The sequence below is a fragment of the Colletes latitarsis genome, chromosome 7, assembly GCF_051014445.1.
Source record: "Colletes latitarsis isolate SP2378_abdomen chromosome 7, iyColLati1, whole genome shotgun sequence".
NCBI classification, from domain to species: Eukaryota; Metazoa; Arthropoda; class Insecta; order Hymenoptera; family Colletidae; genus Colletes; species Colletes latitarsis.
The window spans coordinates 8070780-8083467 of NC_135140.1; the positions used below are offsets into that span (position 1 = coordinate 8070780).

General features: G+C 34.7%; 2 protein-coding genes across 4 annotated transcripts in view; both read right to left on the reverse strand.

Moving 5' to 3' along the window:
* Window positions 1-12688, reverse strand: part of LOC143344036 (uncharacterized) — a 257432-nt gene that overhangs the window by 183539 nt on the left and 61205 nt on the right. The window lies entirely within an intron of this gene.
* Window positions 1-12688, reverse strand: part of Gckiii (Germinal centre kinase III) — a 196434-nt gene that overhangs the window by 78748 nt on the left and 104998 nt on the right. The gene's annotated exons all lie outside the window — the stretch shown is intronic.

The following is a 12688-nucleotide window of genomic DNA, read 5'->3' on the forward strand; positions in this document are numbered from 1 at the left end:
TATTCTTTCTCCTGGCCATTTTTCGTACGAACTTTAAAAAAAATTATTCGTAATTAAATCGTACGACGAAGGGTTAAACTCGAACGAGCAAATTATTAGAAGAGTTTTGAGAGTCACTGTCTAGTTTAATAGTTCGCGATTCGAGGCGTTTTATCGGCGCGGTGCGCGTCACGGATGCAAACAATTTTTCGTTTTGGTGTCCGCGGGCGGAACAGCAAAACGCACCCGGCGCAGAAGCTTCTATATTACGACGTACTATAACTTCTTGTGTAACTTTTGAACGGCAGCCGGCATAACGGTATCGTCGAGCGTGCCGCCACCGCACGAGAGGAGTGTTCGCCGGCACCGCGATTAGAATTAACGTTTTCTTTGGCCTACCGGTAGGCGTGCACCTGTCGCATTTACAAACGGCCGAACGATCGGTCGAATCAACGCGTAACCAGACGAACATGACGAGGAAAGCTTTCTCTGTCGCCTTACGAAATAACTTGTAATGCCAGAGGTTCTTGACTCTTTAAATGTTTATTTTTTAAAAATATCAACCTTATTGCAACGCTCTGGTATTACTACTAGCGTCTCCTAGAGGATGACGTTTCTGAAAACTTTCAAATGTTGATAGAAATATTTTATTAAGATGAAGTTGACATCCGAAATATTCTAAGAGTATCTTCAATTTTCTCTACAGTGAATTCTATAAAGTCAAATTATAAATTTGGACGCGTAACTAGATGAATATGACGAGGACAGCTTTCTCTGTCGCCTTACGAAATAACTTGTAACGCCAGAGGTTCTTGACTCTTTAAATGTTTATTTTTTAAAAATATCAACCTTATTGCAACGCTCTGGTATTATTACTAGCGTCTCCTAGAGGATGACGTTTTTGAAAACTTTCAAATGTTGATAGAAATATTTTATTAAGATGAAGTTGACATCCAAAATGTTCTAAGAGTATCTTCAATTTTCTATACAGTGAATTCTATAAAGTCAAATTTTAAATTTGGACGCGTAACTAGATGAATATGACGAGGAAAGCTTTCTCTGTCGCCTTACGAAATAACTTGTAACGCCAGAGGTTCTTGACTCTTTAAATGTTTATTTTTTAAAAATATCAACCTTATTGCAAAGCTGTGGTATTACTACTAGCGTCTCCTAGAGGATGACGGTTTTTGAAAACTTTCAAATGTTGATAGAAATATTTTATTAAGATGAAGTTGACATCCAAAATGTTCTAAGAGTATCTTAAATCCTTTGTACAGTGAATTCTTTCCTTATGATTTATAACCACCTATTTTTTTTCATTAGTTTGGAAGATATGAAGACCACGTTGATCATAAAAAAGGTGTGAAAAGAGTCGTAATGTAAGAAAAAATATATATTTCGTAAGCATTAAGAGATCACCTTTATTTTAAAAAATGGCGTACTATGTCTTTTTATCCATGATAGAATAGCGGATGTTTAGACAGTTTCAACGATCGTATAATACAAGATTATTCGTGGTGAAATAAAGGCACGAAACAACGATTCATAAGCCATATGAGGTACTCCAAGTGGCATGCATGAAGCAAAGAATCATTGCAGCGTGTGATTCGACCATTTACAGTTGTGCGACGACGCAAATGGACATCACATCGAGCCACCATTGTTTCACTCTTTTATTTCGCGTCGAATGACCTTGTGTTATAAGTCGTTGAAGTTGTCTGAACATCTATTTATACTACTAGAAACACAAAAGTCTAGCGTGCCATCTAGAAAAATAATGGTGACTTTAAATATACCTAAAAAATCCTTGACCCAATAAAATTATTGTTCCCACGTTATGCCCTCTTTATTCAACACAATTCTTGTGAACAAATACTTCTCGTACACTTAAAAATAACGAAAGAAAATTAAAGTAATCAAAGTTACCACCTCATCCTCTATTTTGTTAAACGAGGTAATTTCGTCTAATTTTTTAATAAAAATCTGTAGCGTTTGAGATACAGTACTGATTGTCAAGTACTTCCTAGTTATCTAAGCACCTATTTAGATTAAGTTCCATATGAAGATTACGTTCTAATAGTGTAAAAGTAAAAATGGTCGTTGAATTTTCAAAACAAATTTAGAAAAATCAAATCTACAATTTATAATTAAATTATTTATACTAAAATAAGACTGAGAACGGAGCTTATAAGTAAAAGAAAAAGAAATATAATAGGATTATAAAATAAATTTCACTATAGTACAAAATAAATTAGATATAGGTATCTAAGATTGGAATCAAATTGTTCTTAAGAACGAACGAATAATAAACATTCTGGGCAAATGTTTTATCTAGGATTATCGAGGATATTATTTATTTATTATTATATGGGTAAAAAACCCATTAGTATACAATATGAAAGATATTTTTTCGGTTGAGACAGCGAACGGCGGTCATATACCAATATCTAATTTATTTTGTACTGTAGTGTAATAAACCGAAAAAATATCTTTCATATTGTATACTAGTGGGTCTTTTACCCATATAATAGTAAATAAATAATATCCTCAATAATCCCAGATAAAACATTCGCCCAGAATGTTTATTATTCGATCGTTCTTAAGAACAATTTGCCGATTCTTGGTCTAGAGTATTGATTGCAAAGGAAGTATGCCAGGATATAAGATTCTTGGAACGTATAATACACATACTTTCGTGCGTGCGAGAAGTAACGTGGTACGAAAGAATTACTCGACGATATGAAATCATAGTTTGAATTTATCGCGGTTTACTCAGTTTTGCTCTAGTATAGGTAATATATATCCTAATTAAAAGGAAACCCGCTCGATAAGTTTCCATAAAGATATGCCCAATCAATGGCCATAAATCTAACGTTAATCGAGACAATAATCTTTTAGCTCATTTAATACATTTTCTACGAACTTATTCCGACACAATATCGAACGAAAACATATAAAAAAAACGTCGATAAAGAGCGCGGAAGCAGGCATATGTGTGGATTATTTCCCCAACAGCTGTGCCTGAAAATCTACCGTAAAGAGCCCCCCCGTACGCTCGAGTATCAACGAACGCGGACGATTGCAGCCATAAACGTTACTTCGTTAATTCCTGGAACGACGGATGCTTGGAACGCGTTTTTAGCATCGATTAATCGGCTCATGTAATCGTTACTGTTTGCGAGAACAACGTCCCGTCAGCCCCCCGAAAGCTCGGCGCGTTATACACGGCCAGACGCGTCTGGCGCGCGAGTTTTCTACGCTCGAGCTACATTTCCCGCACCAGGAAACGTTCTAATGGCACGACGGGAAAAAAGGAAATGCAAACGCGGCAGTAACGGTTGCGCGGTGGATACGTACGTGCGTCGGGGCGATAAAAAGAATATCGGTCAGTGACTTTCGCTCGAGCCTGCTTCGCAGCCGAGTCTAGGCGCACGCGAACGCGGGGATCGTTCGTCGATCTATTCGTATCCAGTCTAATTACTATTTGAGTCGATTCCTCGACGGCCGCGTGGCTCTTTTCCATCGCGAGGTACGCGATAGAAACAACGAGTCACTTTTCATTTACGAAGAGGCAACCAAAAGTGGAAACGCGCTTGTTTAACGACTCGTATCGCGGATAATAGGTCCGAGCCTGAAACTCGGGCGTACGGAGCGCGGAAAGATAACAGTCTTTCACCGGTGTATCTCGCTCGAAAATTTAGTCCTCAAAAGGTTTGGTATCCTACTACGGCAAAACTACCGACAAAAAAAAAGCGGGAAGCAATCTTTCACGCTGCGGAACCGGCTCCGATGTTTTCTAAAGGGTCCAGACAAACGCGACGCAGACGGGGTTTGCCCGCCGAAACGAGGATGCAGACGAGCGTACCACGGTAATCGCGAAATGCCTAATTTATATAACGCGACGGTATTTCACGTTTCTATTTTTAACGATTTATTGAAATGAATTCATAATCAGATCCTTTGAAGACATTGTATCGTTGTTAGAAAACTTGTTTCATTTTTTTATTAAAATGTAGTTCAACGCTTTTCATAAAAACATTGACATTTTCAAATTGTTTACACGCTAATAAGCCTGGGGATTGTTGTATTTTATTTCTTATGATTATTTGTCAATGCGAGAAACTTATTTTGGTAGAACTACGTGTTCAATTTCCGAATAATGTGTGTTTTGTAATCGTAAAATACTCGATAAAGTGAAATTGGTTGATACTCTATAACAAATTTGCAGCGTTTCCACTACGCAAACAAATGTTGATGTATTTTTACTTTGAAGCTGATAGTTCGGTACTTATACATATAACATTTAGCAGTGAAATGATTTGGTAAACTTTAAAGTGATATAATTCTGGAACTATTAGGCATAGGCCATAAGTGTTTTGACACTCTTTTGTAGAGATTAGAAAACTGCACCGAATAGCGTAATAAAAATTATACAATTTTATTTTTCTTAAAAATGCAATTGCATGTCTTAGATGCACCCGATGCAACTGCATTCTTTTTTAAAATGAAACTCTACGACTGCGATAGCACTGTTCGATCTGGTTTTTTAAGCTCCATAAAATAGTATTATTGTACTTACGTCATAAACCTAATAGTTTAAGAGTTATGGCAATTTTAAGTGAAATAATTTAAATAGCATACTTTAAAGTGCTATAACTCTTAAACAGTTAGGTATAGGGCATAAATGTATTCATACTCTTTTGTAGGGCTTAAAAAACTGCACCGAATAGCGTAATCAAAATTGTAAAATTCTATTTTTCTTAAAAGTGCAATTGCAGTTTCTAGATGCACCGATGCAACTGCATTCTTTTTTAAAATGAAACTCTATGACTGCGATAGCACTGTTCAATCTGGTTTTTTAAGCTCTACAAAATAGTATTATGGTACTTATGCCATAAACCTAATAGTTCAAGAGTTATGGCAATTTTAGGTGAAATAATTTAAATAATATACTTTAAAGTGCTATAACTCTTAAACAGTTAGGTACAGGGCATAAATGTATTCATACTCTTTTGTTGAGATTAAAAAATTGTACCGAATAGCGTAATCAAAATTATAAAATTCTATTTTTCTTAAAAGTGCAATTGCATTTCCCAGATGCATCGATGCAACTGCATTATTTTTTAAAATGAAACCCTATGAATGCCATAACACTGTTCGATCTGGTTTTTTAAGCTCCACAAAATAGTATTATGGTACCTATGCCATAAACCTAATAGTTCAAGAGTTATGGCAATTTTAGGTGAAATAATTTAAATAGCATACTTTAAAGTGCTATAACTCTTAAACAGTTAGGTACAAGGCATAAATGTATTCATACTCTTTTGTAGAGATTAAAAAATTGTACCGAATAGCGTAATCAAAATTATAAAATTCTATTTTTCTTAAAAGTGCAATTGCATTTCCCAGATGTACCGATGCAACTGCATTCTTTTTTAAAATCAAACTCTATGACTGCGATAGCACTGTTCGATCTGGTTTTTTAAGCTGTACAAAATAGTATTATAGTACTTATGCCATAAACCTAATACTTCAAGAGTTATGGCAATTTCAGGAGAACTAATTTAAATAAAATACCTTAAAGTGCTTTTGTAGAGATTAGAAAACTGCACCGAATAGCATAATCAGAATTATAAAATTCTATTATTTTAAAAGTGCAATTGCATTTGTTTAAAATGAACTGCATCGCTTTTTATAATGAAACTCTATGACTGCAATGTTCGCCCCTTTATCGTTACTATAATTTCATTTTAGCCTGATTTACGTAATACTATTAACATTTAGAAATTATCAATTAAAATTAGTATAAAATTGTAATGGTGCTATGCAGTGTATATAAAACGACTTCGACCAGCCCCGATCCCTTTTCTCTTTCTGCGCGTTGCTAGTGAAAGTGAGCGAGACGCGTCGAGCGGATACGCGCGATAAAGCGATCGCCTCGAACGAAACTCGTTTCTCCTCGCTGCACGATTCGATGGAAAACCGTCGGTGTTTTTTTCTGATTTTCCGCGTTTAATGGACACGTCGGGGGTGACATTTCGGGCGAACGCGTTCACGCGGCACACGGCCTATCTTTTGGAACGTTTTCAATATCCCTGCTAATAAATCTCTACTCTCTATCTTGTTTTCATTTTATTCTATACTTTATTTTTTGCTCAAGTAATATTGTTTTCTTTTCAATTTCTGCATTTCTTGAGAGATTTGCAAATTGTCAGAAGAAAAACGCTTCTTATAGCAAGGAGTCAGACAAATTCTTTATGCCTCACCTTTCAAGCTGTTGAAGACAGTTATACACACAAAAGAAATATAAAAATAGCGGTATAACGTCATACTGGTATACGAAAATACCGATATATCTACCAGTAATTGTTCAGTTTCTCTATTTCATTACAATTCTCAAAAATTATTTTAATTTGTTACCAGTCTCTCGTACCAAAATCGAAATTGCTGTAATACCGAAATCAAAATGATTATTCTGAAACGTTTCCACATTTAATTTATCGTAAACTAGAATGGGATAGCAGACTTTGATAATAAAGGGAATGTGATAAATTGTATTAAACAAAAATCTTCCTCCATCGAGAAGAACCTTGGAAAAGTGAAGTTTGAGTTTGAGAAACACTGTTTTATCGCAGCTTTATCTGTCTATTGTATTTTTGCACCTGGAACTTTTGTACTATTGCCTCAGTGGAGCCTGCGTTATGCTTATCTATTGTGTATTGTAGCTTAATACTGAGCACACTGTCCCATAACCTAGAATAAATGCTTTATCTACCTCTCTATCTATCTAACAACTTACGCTTGAACGTATGAGAAAATAGCTCCGCGCTATGTCACTTACAGTACAATGTACAAAACGTTTCGTAAATGGTGATACAATCCTGGAGACGACGATTCGATATTAAAGAAGTTCTAAACAACAAAATATTTCGAGGAATCCAACGTTACTGAGTCAACAATCACGTTTTCGATTTAAAATTTTAATATACGGATTACATAATTTTATTTTTCGGTTGTCTAAGCGATTAGAGATATCTTATTCGCAGATACCAAGAAATGAGAATCAGAACGTAAGTATCTCGTAAGATCATGACAACCTGCAATAATACCACATTAGATCTTTATTATTTAGCAGCAACGATCTAGCTACTACGTTTAGCAAAGTCAAACGCTTGTTTCGCGCCGATGATCTAGTTTCTATAGTAAATGGCATCGTTGATTCTCACAACCTTCGATCCGATCTCATATTCCAATGGAGGTTGAACAAACTGACTCTTAATATTATCCGAGTGTTACGTAATGGGGCTTATTCGTAGACATAGTAATACCTTATATCCATAACTTCCTAATAAGGAACGTCTTGCTTCTATTAACCTGAGTGTACTCGGGTCCATACATATTGCATTTTTCCGCTAACCCTAGTTATGCCGAGCATTTGAAAGTATAATGGAAAAAACTAAATACTGTATTCTTATTATATTACATTTTCAAGTATTTTGAACCATCAACCTCGTGAAATTAAACGTTAAGAATTTGGTTGCAACGATGATACTAATTTACCTTTCTCCGTTAATTTCGTTAATTGCTCATTTAAAGTTTTCAGAATTCACATATGTTGTGCTTGATCCCACTTTTGAATAATTAAATTCGAGCCAAATTTCGATTCAAATTTTGAATAATTAAATAATTTAATTTATCACTGTTGCTAAATCTATTTTAACATAAATCTTTGCTTCTGGAAACAGTTATAAAACAAGATACTGATAAACTTCATTTCCAAATTACCTTGCATACCCACAAAATCCAAAGGAAAAGTAAATTTTTTAATTAAATAATCGTTTTCTAAATTCTGTGGTTTCGATATTAATTCTCAGCATTACTAAATTCTCCATTTAAACTTATTAGAAGATTTCGTGCCTTTTGGAACGTATCTTTCGCTTCAGAAATCTTACTCTCAAAATCCCTATTTTAAAAATATAATTCATAAAATTTCATATAAGTAATAACTCTGGCTCATAGTTTCAAATGCAATTATTAACCTAGCATACCTTTACGCTATCCTCCTGCATCTAAAAGTGTGCTCCGTTAATAAAATGATTATATTTACCAAACTTCTTTCTCTTTTAATCTTTCACCGACGAACCGGTATTAGAAACTCGGCGCTGATAAGAAGCGCTATTTCGAAGTTTGGCTCGCGATTAGCCAACGATAGGCAACCAGACTGGTTCCTTTTACGATGGAAACGGTTAATTGCAAAAACGTCGCTGCCCGTACAATAAAGACTCCCCCTCCCTGCCCTCTAAAATAGAATGCCGTATTTCACGGGAAAGTTTTACGTCCCGCCGCGCGCTTTAAAGCGTCCACTTTATTGCTTTTCGGCTACGCTCTCCTACCATTTTTCTTCGGAACTTTAAACGAAAGTCAATGACTACCATGTATCCTCCTCTGCCAGTTCCCCCTATACCGTGCGCGCTGGGACAAGGCCGTTTTTGCATTTCAAAACGAAGGGAACCTTCTCGTAGAGATTAAAACACAATTTAAACCCCCTACGGGGTGAGAGAGATAGGGATAGAGACGTGCACCGGCGCGATCCTTGAATACTTTCCCGGTTAATTACCAGCGTCGAAGGAGCGCTTTTCATTCGTCGGACGGGCAAAGAGTTAAGTAACAAGCACTTTCGCTCATTTCCACGGACTCTTCTCCCCGGGGCTCGAATGGAACTGTTAAAATTTTCAATTACTTCCGACGTAACAGTTATTTTTTGACTTCTCCGTCCGGAGAAAACTTTGTTCTATAGTCAGTGATCTGTTTGGCAGCTATTCTAATTGGAAAAAAAATGAGAGAGAAAAAAGTTTTACAGTTTCTTACCAATAGGACAGTGTATTTCAATGTTGCGTATTTAAATTATTTTTTGAGAAACGAAGGTGATCTAATTTTTTATATGGAATGTTATATATTTTTCTATGTCGTCTGGAAGCGTCTGCTACACGAGATATGTATTTTCAATAGGATCGAGCACCGCCATATATAATAGTAGAATTGTCGAAAATTGTCTAAATAATACATTTAGAAATAGGTAAACACAGATACAGTCTTTTAAAATGGACCTTCAATTTGGATTTTTTTTATGGGGAACTCTTAAAAATATTATTTGCGATACACCTACAGATATAAATGATTTAAAAACTAAAATACAACAAGCGATCAATCGTACCTCGTGCAACAATAATATTACACCGTGTACAGCACATTTCAGCAAATATTTAGATGAAATTGTTGGTTTTTGTGATTCATTTAATAAAGAAAATGAAAACAATTCTGATTTGCAAATACCTTTTTGTGAGATTGAAACATTCAATCCAAAAAGAGTTGATTCACGAGTAAACACACTAAAATACTAGATTGGTCGTAGATTTAAAAACCCATTTTTTAGCCAATTAGCACTAGTAGTTCACAGTGAACACGAGTCACCGTGAAATGAAATGAATTTAGTGCTTTGTTCTCAATGATCTCAAAACTAGTATTCATGAAAATAATATGAACATAGTCTAAATAGTAGTCTATTATTTACCCCAATCTTTCTTTCAACGTAACCCTACATTGAAATAAGTAAATAAAAATCACGACACGTTTACTCATCCATATTCATCCTGTTTTCAATTCCTCAAATAATGCTAAACTTTTAGACTTTATTTTAAAATATCTGTTAAGAAATAAAGATTCCTTCGGAACATTTATTAGTCAAATACAAAATAACTGTTAAAACTGAACTTTTATAACAGAATTAAAGTTAACTAAATCATTTCTGTTTATAAAATCTCACGGGGTTAAATTCAACCCCTGATTTTCACCGCTTCGATTATTTTTTAAGGGATACGAAACTCCCGGTGGTTCCCTTGCGAACATCTTCTCACGTTTTTACGACTTTCAACAGAAACGGAGTCTCTTTGATCGTTTCCTCTCCCGATACGCGAGCGACTACTTTCCACGGAAATATTTCTCCTCCTTTCGGCTAGGTTCGCTCTCTTTTTTACCATAGACAAGAAAATCTGCGATCCTCCCCCTCGTGCCCCTTCAGCGAGAATAATTATTTCGAGCAGTCATCTCGTCTCTTTCTATCTCGTCTTCCGAGTATCTCGGCTAGATGCACCGAGCAAGCCGCGTCAGGCCATTTTATGCTCTGAATATCCCCGGCCACTGTGAGGAGAATTAACCTACCGTGCCCGAAAGCACACTACCTTACTTATCCCGACGAGTACGTCCTGTCCGGGACGTTCGTTTAACCGACTCTCGTTCGGATACAATTGCTAGGAATTCGTTTCCCGAACGAAACAAGACAGACGCCCGTAGCGGATAACATCAACCGTGGTCTTCGCGGGAACGATCTCGCAGAACCAGGAGGCAAATGACACGACGGTGTTGGGTTCCAACGAGATGCCAAGACGAGGGAACTTTAGTGCGATCTAGCTTTTAAGACGAGTAACTGAACTCCTATACTATGGCAATGATTCTTGAAACGAAGCCTCACACGTGATTCGTACGTTGAACATTTCTATCTACACAATGTCTTCTTTTTTAAATATTTTGAGATGTTTTTACTTAGAAACATCCAAGCCTCAGACGTGATTCGTAAGTTGAACATTTCTACCTATAGAATGTTTTCTTTTTGAAATACTATGGGATGTTTTTATTGGAAAACATCGATCACAAATCGCAGCACTTGTACTTTATTCTTTCGGTTTGAAACATTTCCATTTCCAACAATTTCTACAGACTTTTACCGATGTAATATCATTGTCATTCTTAAATCGTTCAGTTAAGGAATATATTTGTCAATCAAGTCTGTTTCCATCTTTAAAGAATGGTTGAAAAAGATTGCATTTTAAATGCATGTACAAGAATGGAAATACTTAACTTAGAGCAAAAAGAAGCAAGAAAAAACGTAAACGAAGTAATTCTAAAATTAACTGTTGGTGAAGATGAAGATGAAGTGGAGAAAATACTGAGGAATGTCGATGGAAAATGCAAACAAGATGAATAAAAAAATAACATACGATGTTTATCTATATAGAACGAAATTCATGATTTTGTAAACAAAAAACGCTTGCAGTCTTCTACGAATGTTTTGAGTTATTGGAACAATAACGCTAAACAAACAGAATTAACAAAGTTAGCAAATATTATTCTAGCTGTTCCACCTACGCAAGTGAACGTAAAACGATTGTTTTCTCAAATTAATTTTGTCCCCGTACAGGTCTCACTTAAATTCAGATGTTATTGCTGTTTTACTTATACGTTTAAATAATATGAAAATATAGATCGTAAGCGATGACGTTTAGTAGAAATAAATAATAAATTAACGAACAATTAAATATTATTTACTTATTAATATGAAACTCTAATAAAAAATTCCTAATCGATATATAAATTTTAACCGATATATAATATATAATATGTTTCCAAATAAACACTCTGTATGTCGGTTTTGACTGAAACAGTTATGAAGAACCGAATTGACTTTATAAACAGTTATAGAAAATAAAGGTTCTGACTTATATCGGTTTCGATTCCGGTTCTTATAACCGATATTACTTGGGTTTCATAACGGTTATATATATATGTATATGTATACATTATATATAAGTCAGAACCTTTATTTTCTATAACCGTTATAAAGTCAATTCGATTCTTCATAACTGTTTCAGTCAAAACCGACATAGAGAGTGTTTATTTGAAAACTTTAAATCTAAAATCTAAATAGTGTTTTATTTATTGTTATTTATTGAACGTTTTCAAGCGTTATTTAAGGACCAACCTTGTTTTTTTAAGTGGAAACCTGTATTTTCATTTACAGATTCTTATTTTACATAAAACAAGAACAAACTTTTGTAGGAAATATTTTTTATCAAATTTTATCTGACAAGGATATTCAATAAAATAACAAATTAGTTTGCTTACGAAACTTCTTCATTTTTTCTAGAATTGAACGATGGCAAATGAATAAGAATTGCACATTTTTGCTTTTTTACTATGCAAGGAATCACAAATGTCACTTAAGTTTCTGACAACGTCTCATCGTGCAGGCTTTATGTGCCCAAAACACAACAATTCTAAACAATCAACTATCGCCACTCTCAAGATGAATCGATAGGTAGTCGTTCTTTGGAAATTCAACCATAAATTTGTACAAATTTCATTTATTTTAAACATGTTTTATATCTTGAAAGGGAGAACAGAAATTATTTTAATTTACAAATCTAAAAATTAATATACCTTAAGAACGATTACTAGTTCGATTCATAAAACATTAAAATTAAATAGATTTCATCAAAAGTACACATACATTAAGCATTGGCTAAAGATGAAGAGAAACAAATTTATTATTTCATGAAATATCCTTGTAAGATAAAAATTGATAAAAAAGCTTACTCTTTCTTTTGCATAGAATAAAAATCTACAAACAAAAATATAGATTCTCGTTTAAAAAAAATAAATAAAATGTAATTCCATTCGAAACCGAGTAACTTTCCCTGAAAAATCTGTTGTTTTCGAGATTGTACTCAGATTTAAAGTTTTCGAACAAACACCCTGTAAAACTATATGAAACAATTATTTTCAGGATCTTTCCAACTCCTGGTTTCGTACGACTATCCCGATAGCTGATGTTCCGCGAGAGTTTTCAACCGGTCCCTCCAAATATTCCGCGCCA